Consider the following 9,742-nt stretch of genomic DNA (forward strand, 5'->3'; position numbering starts at 1 on the left):
GCATCCAAAAAAATTTTAAACTCGATATCCATAATAGCAACGTAGTTACGTTTCTCTTTATGTTTTACTCAAATTATTAATCGAATGAAAACAATAGAAAACAAATAAGATGGCAAGTTAGACGAGGGCATTTTCATAAAATCATACTTCTTTGTCAAATAAGGAAAATTGAGGTTTTGCTTCTACGCCTGATAGATCATTGTAACACCCCATTCTGGTATGTGATTTAAATAAAGTATTTTCATTTATTAAGGGGCACTCGACGAGTCTGTAGCCCAACTCGTCGAGTAGAGACGGGATGATCACGAAAATTGAGTTGGCTACTCGACGAGTCCATACACTGGGACTCGGCGAGTCCGCCTGTCTGAATGAAACCCTAATTTTAAGGGTTTACACCCTATTTAAACGCATAAATGCACCCCAACCTCGCCTCCATCACCCTCATAGCATCTCTTACCAAACCCTAGCCCCCCTTAAAGAGTGTGTGAGTGATTGTTACTTTGTGAAGGAACTTTTGGAGCAAGTAGAAGAAGGAGAAGGTTGAAGAGTTCAAGGAAGAAGAAGAAGTAGATCCAGAACACACTCCTTTGTGATCATCTTTTCTGGTAATAAAGTCTCCATCTTGCTTATTGATCTAGTAGATCTTGTTTGTCCCAAAATTGTTGGTTTTAAGCCCAAAACCCCCCCCCCCCCCCAAATCCTTTGTGATAAAGCCTTATGATCGGGTTATACTTCAGATCTGGACCCTCATTGCATTCTAGAAGTGTAAAGTTTCAGTTTTGGTCGTGATTGAGGTCCCTCTTGAGCTTGGAACCCCATTAAGAGCTTAGATTTGGCATTTGAAGCCTTTAAAGCCATGCATGCACATAAAGTTTGCAACTTTACGTGATAAGCATGCCCTAGAAGCTTGGATCTGTGATTTGGAGCCGGTGCATGGCTCAAATCAAGTCTGTATAGAAAAAGGACTGAATGGACACGGCGAGTCGCAAGGTCGACTCAGCGAGTCCAATGAAGATTACCTTAGACTCGACGAGTTGTATGAACAACTCGGCGAGCTGGATGAGTTTTCCCCATTAAAGTAGAGTTTGAGTGAAATAGCTTCATTCTTCTTAGTTACATGTAAAGTTAGCAACTTTACGTGTTCGGATGGTCCCAAGAGCTTAGATCTACGAGTTAGATGCTCTGAAATGGATTAGAATCGACTGTATGAAATCTGCATATTAGGACTCGGTGAGTTGTTCTTCGGACTCGACAAGTCGAGTCGCGAGTCCCCCGTCTTTCTTCGATTTGTGAGTTCAGGGTGAATCAGTGAGTGGGGAAGGGACTCGGTGAGTTAAGGTCAGAGTTAGTAATGGAAGGACTCGGCGAGTCTGCGCCCTGACTCGGCGAGTCTGGTCTACTGGAAGTTGACTTTGACCAGGGATTTCACTTTGACCAGGTAGTTGACTTTGACCAGGGGTAAAATAGTCGTTTTACCCTGAGGGCATATATAGGTACATGATCTAGTGTTTTTGGGATTTGTAGATGGACAATTCCGGAGCAGCAGTCTGCCACTTTTAGAGTTAGCATCTCAGTAGCCAACATTACGAGGTGAGTTTCCTTCCAGTAGGAACGAGTCTAGGGCCACAATGCCGACCCGTTTAGTTAGCAGTAGTTTCGGACTTCGGTCTGATGCAGTAGTAGTGTGCTTGATGTCTTTGTGATTCAAGCATGTTTGTGTTATGTGTTCCGGACCCTGGTCCGATGCAGTATGCAGTATATGTGTTCATGCTGGTTGATATGTTTATGTTATGTTATGTTCAGTCAGTTCCGGACTTCGGTCCGATGCAGTTAGTTCTGGACTTCGGTCTAATGCAGGGGACAAGGTCTCAGTTAGTTCTGGACTTCGTCCGATACAGTTTTCGGGCTTCGGGCCGATGCAAAGGGCAAGGCCCTAGTTAGTTTCCGGACTTCGGTCCGATGCAGTGGGCAAGGCCCTGGTTAGTTTCCGGACTTCGGTTCGATGCAGTGGGCAAGGCCCAATATGTGTTTTATATGTTATTGTATGGTATATGGTAGTTTAAGGGAGCTCACTAAGCTTTGTGCTTACAGTTTTCAGTTTTGGTTTCAGGTACTTCCGCTAGCAAAGGAAAGAGCTCGGGATGATGGCATCGCACACACCACAGCTTCAGCTTTTTATCCTGGGAGTTTATTTCAGATACTATGATATGTTGATACAGTTCTCTTTGTTATGACACATCTATTATAACTTTTTGGGATTTGTGACGTACGGTTTCATTATATATTATGGATGATTGTTAGCTTTTAGTACTACTTAAACAAAAAATTTTGGGTCGTATTTTGGGTCGTTACAACCACTTTATGAACACCAAGCGCTACACTGAAAATCATACAACAAGTTAACATGAATCATAATTTCTGCAAATTACCAACCAATAAAATGAGAGAATAATGTATGATAAAAAGCAATCTGAATAAAAAAAATGAAACCATGCATTCCACACTACACGAAAAGTAGAATGTTTCAACAAAAACATCAAAAAAAGAAACTATGTTCCAAGTTGAAGTAAAAGTTCTTATTATAAAAATATATTTAAAAATGCAGAAAACATAAACACAAAACATTTTTTATAAAAAAAAGTGACACCTTTCCCATACATATCTCGGGTTACTATCACACAAAATTCCAGGTAGTTAACTATCAGATAAGTAAATTGTCAAACAAAAAAAACAGAAACTTGAATTTCAACTTTCTTTGACTTCAAAAGTCGACAAATTTGTCCTTACTTCAAGCCGTTCATTGATCCCAGTGTCATAAAGTTGAGATAGAAAGGACAAATCAGGTAGGAAGAAGAACAAAATCTTCTCCACTTCCTCACCTTCATGGTGTCCTGTTCTGAAACCAATGATTAATAACAAATAAGAAAATCATAAGTAAAAATATATACACAGGTAAAAATGGTACCGTATTATGGTCAACTGCACCAATTGCAGCCTAATAAACAGGCATGATGGTGAAATCTGAAGGTTTAACTATACATATGTGGAAAAATTAACAAAGAATACATGAATGTGTGAAAACTTTTGAAAAATATAAATAACGATGTAAACAGTTGATGAAAAGTTAAAATTATTGATTATTAGTTATTACGGAAAATTTTATAAATTTCTGAGCCTGAGATATAAAAATGGAAAACGATACGGATCGACATAAAATCAAATCAACAATACATATATATACAACACAATAAATTAATTAACCCGCACTTTGACAGCTGTATCCAATTATATCATTAATCGTTTAGAAAAAATGTTATTATAGCAGTAAATATGTTTTGTATTTGGATCATACCTTTTCTTTGTATAATTCTTCAATCTTTGTTGAAATTGTTTGTATCGAGGGAATGTATTTGGGTTTGTTCTCGGTATGTTATTCGTAAATTTTCCCAAACCTGCCAAAAGATCACATGTTTTATTTCCATTTGAAAAGTCAATTTACAAAAAACTAAAGAAAATGGATTGAAGTTTCGTAAAATGTGTCAATTTAAAAAGAACGAACCTTTGTGGGTTCCAGCATAGTACTGTTGTACATGTGATTTTTTTTTCTTTTTCATATTTTGATTTTTCATCACCTATAATAAAACATAAATTAATATAATATTACAATTGCAATTAAATCTTTTAGATTAGAGTGTGAGCTTATCTCTTAACAGATACATGACGAAGGTGTTGTAATTGAGAAATTCCTTCTTCGGAAGGTTGATTAGTCAAATAGCATAAGGTAATCGCAAGTGCATCAAGCAAGACGTTTTTAGGCCTTTTGTGTTGGGCTAAAATGTATGCAAAAAGATATAAAAAAAATAGTCTAAATAAAAAAAATTAATGAAGGAGATGAGCTCATGAGCATATCTTACACCAGCATCAAGCATTTCTTCAAAAACAGCTAATGGTTCTTCTCTTAGGACATTTCCATACGAACTAATGAGTAGAGTCTGAACCCATTACCAGTTTCAGTTTTAGATAGCCCTTAATCATGTTCCACACCACCATGATAAGAGTTTAATATAAAGATTACACAGCAACATAAAAATCATATTGAAAATAAGTTCAAATATTAACATAAATAATACATAACTTAAAGTTGAATATATTAAAAATAATAATTCTTACACTATAGAGCAAATATATTATAAACTGATAGATTATATGCACATATTAAGCATTATACACCTAAAAAATTAAAAGACTTGTTAACATAAAGATTACACAGCAACATAAAAATCATATTGAAAATAAGTTCAAATATTAACATAAATAATACATAACTTACAGTTGAATATATTAAAAATAATAATTCTTACACTATAGAGCAAATATATTATAAACTGATAGATTATATGCACATATTAAGCATTATACACCTAAAAAATTAAAAGACTTGTTAACATAAAGATTACACAGCAACATAAAAATCATATTGAAAATAAGTTCAAATATTAACATAAATAATACATAACTTAAAGTTGAATATATTAAAAATAATAATTCTTACACTATAGAGCAAATATATTATAAACTGATAGATTATATGCACATATTAAGCATTATACACCTAAAAAATTAAAAGACTTGTTAACATAAAGATTACACAGCAACATAAAAATCATATTGAAAATAAGTTCAAATATTAACATAAATAATACATAACTTAAAGTTGAATATATTAAAAATAATAATTCTTACACTATAGAGCAAATATATTATAAACTGATAGATTATATGCACATATTAAGCATTATACACCTAAAAAATTAAGACTTGTTAACATAAAGATTACACAGCAACATAAAAATCATATTGAAAATAAGTTCAAATATTAACATAAATAATACATAACTTAAAGTTGAATATATTAAAAATAATAATTCTTACACTATAGAGCAAATATATTATAAACTGATAGATTATATGCACATATTAAGCATTATACACCTAAAAAATTAATAGACTTATTAAAATAAAGATTACACAACAACATAAAAATCATATTGAAAATAAGTTCAAATATTAACATAAATAATACATAACTTAAAGTTGAATATATTAAAAATAATAATTCTTACACTATAGAGCAAATATATTATAAACTGATAGATTATATGCACATATTAAGCATTATACACCTAAAAAATTAAAAGACTTGTTAACAACATAAAAATCATATTGAAAATAAGTTCAAATATTAACATAAATAATACATAACTTAAAGTTGAATATATTAAAAATAATAATTCTTACACTATAGAGCAAATATATTATAAACTGATAGATTATATGCACATATTAAGCATTATACACCTAAAAAATTAAAAGACTTGTTAACATAAAGATTACACAGCAACATAAAAATCATATTGAAAATAAGTTCCAATATTAACATAAATAATACATAACTTAAAGTTGAATATATTAAAAATAATAATTCTTACACTATAGAGCAAATATATTATAAACTGATAGATTATATGCACATATTAAGCATTATACACCTAAAAAATTAAAAGACTTGTTAACATAAAGATTACACAGCAATATAAAAATCATATTGAAAATAAGTTCAAATATTAACATAAATAATACATAACTTAAAGTTGAATATATTAAAAATAATAATTCTTACACTATAGAGCAAATATATTATAAACTGATAGATTATGTGCACATATTAAGCATTATACACCTAAAAAATTAAAAGACTTGTTAACATAAAGATTACACAGCAACATAAAAATCATATTGAAAATAAGTTCAAATATTAACATAAATAATACATAACTTAAAGTTGAATATATTAAAAATAATAATTCTTACACTATAGAGCAAATATATTATAAACTGATAGATTATATGCACATATTAAGCATTATACACCTAAAAAATTAAAAGACTTGTTAACATAAAGATTACACAGCAACATAAAAATCATATTGAAAATAAGTTCGAATATTAACATAAATAATACATAACTTAAAGTTGAATATATTAAAAATAATAATTCTTACACTATAGAGCAAATATATTATAAACTGATAGATTATATGCACATATTAAGCATTATACACCTAACAAATTAAAAGACTTGTTAACATAAAGATTACACAGCAACATAAAAATCATATTGAAAATAAGTTAAAATATTAACATAAATAATACATAACTTAAAGTTGAATATATTAAAAATAATAATTCTTACACTATAGAGCAAATATATTATAAACTGATAGATTATATGCACATATTAAGCATTATACACCTAAAAAATTAAAAGACTTGTTAACATAAAGATTACACAGCAACATAAAAATCATATTGAAAATAAGTTCAAATATTAACATAAATAATACATAACTTAAAGTTGAATATATTAAAAATAATAATTCTTACACTATAGAGCAAATATATTATAAACTGATAGATTATATGCACATATTAAGCATTATACACCTAAAAAATTAAAAGACTTGTTAACATAAAGATTACACAGCAACATAAAAATCATATTGAAAATAAGTTCAAATATTAACATAAATAATACATAACTTAAAGTTGAATATATTAAAAATAATAATTCTTACACTATAGAGCAAATATATTATAAACTGATAGATTATATGCACATATTAAGCATTATACACCTAAAAAATTCAAAGACTTGTTAACATAAAGATTACACAGCAACATAAGAATCATATTGAAAATAAGTTCAAATATTAACATAAATAATACATAATTTAAAGTTGAATATATTAAAAATAATAATTCTTACACTATAGAGCAAATATATTATAAACTGATAGATTATATGCACATATTAAGCATTATACACCTAAAAAATTAAAAGACTTGTTAACATAAAGATTACACAGCAACATAAAAATCATATTGAAAATAAGTTCAAATATTAACATAAATAATACATAACTTAAAGTTGAATATATTAAAAATAATAATTCTTACACTATAGAGCAAATATATTATAAACTGATAGATTATGTGCACATATTAAGCATTATACACCTAAAAAATTAAAAGACTTGTTAACATAAAGATTACACAGCAACATAAAAATCATATTGAAAATAAGTTCAAATATTAACATAAATAATACATAACTTAAAGTTGAATATATTAAAAATAATAATTCTTACACTATAGAGCAAATATATTATAAACTGATAGATTATATGCACATATTAAGCATTATACACCTAAAAAATTAAAAGACTTGTTAACATAAAGATTACACAGCAACATAAAAATCATATTGAAAATAAGTTCGAATATTAACATAAATAATACATAACTTAAAGTTGAATATATTAAAAATAATAATTCTTACACTATAGAGCAAATATATTATAAACTGATAGATTATATGCACATATTAAGCATTATACACCTAAAAAATTAAAAGACTTGTTAACATAAAGATTACACAGCAACATAAAAATCATATTGAAAATAAGTTAAAATATTAACATAAATAATACATAACTTAAAGTTGAATATATTAAAAATAATAATTCTTACACTATAGAGCAAATATATTATAAACTGATAGATTATATGCACATATTAAGCATTATACACCTAAAAAATTAAAAGACTTGTTAACATAAAGATTACACAGCAACATAAAAATCATATTGAAAATAAGTTCAAATATTAACATAAATAATACATAACTTAAAGTTGAATATATTAAAAATAATAATTCTTACACTATAGAGCAAATATATTATAAACTGATAGATTATATGCACATATTAAGCATTATACACCTAAAAAATTAAAAGACTTGTTAACATAAAGATTACACAGCAACATAAAAATCATATTGAAAATAAGTTCAAATATTAACATAAATAATACATAACTTAAAGTTGAATATATTAAAAATAATAATTCTTACACTATAGAGCAAATATATTATAAACTGATAGATTATATGCACATATTAAGCATTATACACCTAAAAAATTCAAAGACTTGTTAACATAAAGATTACACAGCAACATAAGAATCATATTGAAAATAAGTTCAAATATTAACATAAATAATACATAATTTAAAGTTGAATATATTAAAAATAATAATTCTTACACTATAGAGCAAATATATTATAAACTGATAGATTATATGCACATATTAAGCATTATACACCTAAAAAATTAAAAGACTTGTTAACATAAAGATTACACAGCAACATAAAAATCATATTGAAAATAAGTTCAAATATTAACATAAATAATACATAACTTAAAGTTGAATATATTAAAAATAATAATTCTTACACTATAGAGCAAATATATTATAAACTGATAGATTATGTGCACATATTAAGCATTATACACCTGAAAAATTAAAAGACTTGTTAACATAAAGATTACACAGCAACATAAAAATCATATTGAAAATAAGTTCAAATATTAACATAAATAATACATAACTTAAAGTTGAATATATTAAAAATAATAATTCTTACACTATAGAGCAAATATATTATAAACTGATAGATTATATGCACATATTAAGCATTATACACCTAAAAAATTAAAAGACTTGTTAACATAAAGATTACACAGCAACATAAAAATCATATTGAAAATAAGTTCAAATATTAACATAAATAATACATAACTTAAAGTTGAATATATTAAAAATAATAATTCTTACACTATAGAGCAAATATATTATAAACTGATAGATTATATGCACATATTAAGCATTATACACCTAAAAAATTAAAAGACTTGTTAACATAAAGATTACACAGCAACATAAAAATCATATTGAAAATAAGTTCGAATATTAACATAAATAATACATAACTTAAAGTTGAATATATTAAAAATAATAATTCTTACACTATAGAGCAAATATATTATAAACTGATAGATTATATGCACATATTAAGCATTATACACCTAAAAAATTAAAAGACTTGTTAACATAAAGATTACACAGCAACATAAAAATCATACTGAAAATAAGTTCAAATATTAACATAAATAATACATAACTTAAAGTTGAATATATTAAAAATAATAATTCTTACACTATAGAGCAAATATATTATAAACTGATAGATTATATGCACATATTAAGCATTATACACCTAAAAAATTAAAAGACTTGTTAACATAAAGATTACACAGCAACATAAAAATCATATTGAAAATAAGTTCGAATATTAACATAAATAATACATAACTTAAAGTTGAATATATTAAAAATAATAATTCTTACACTATAGAGCAAATATATTATAAACTGATAGATTATATGCACATATTAAGCATTATACACCTAAAAAATTAAAAGACTTGTTAACATAAAGATTACACAGCAACATAAAAATCATATTGAAAATAAGTTCAAATATTAACATAAATAATACATAACTTAAAGTTGAATATATTAAAAATAATAATTCTTACACTATAGAGCAAATATATTATAAACTGATAGATTATGTGCACATATTAAGCATTATACACCTAAAAAATTAAAAGACTTGTTAACATAAAGATTACACAGCAACATAAAAATCATATTGAAAATAAGTTCAAATATTAACATAAATAATACATAACTTAAAGTTGAATATATTAAAAATAATAATTCTTACACTATAGAGCAAATATATTATAAACTGATAGATTATATGCACATATTAAGC

The 9,742-nt window shown here is 26.7% G+C and overlaps 1 long non-coding RNA gene across 1 annotated transcript; it reads right to left on the bottom strand.

Annotated features, from left to right (window-relative positions):
• Positions 1 to 2,626: 2,626 nt before the first annotated feature.
• LOC145062763 (uncharacterized) lies at positions 2,627 to 4,178 on the bottom strand. Its single transcript, XR_013687707.1, has 4 exons — positions 3,915 to 4,178; positions 3,560 to 3,830; positions 3,353 to 3,452; positions 2,627 to 3,033 (listed from the first exon to the last, which is right to left on the bottom strand). It is a non-coding gene; the product is annotated as an uncharacterized LOC145062763 (long non-coding RNA).
• Between the last annotated feature and the right edge of the window lie 5,564 nt (positions 4,179 to 9,742).

The sequence above is a fragment of the Lactuca serriola genome, chromosome 7 (genome assembly GCF_051521515.1).
Source record: "Lactuca serriola cultivar US96UC23 chromosome 7, Lser_US96UC23_V15, whole genome shotgun sequence".
NCBI lineage: Eukaryota > Viridiplantae > Streptophyta > Magnoliopsida > Asterales > Asteraceae > Lactuca > Lactuca serriola.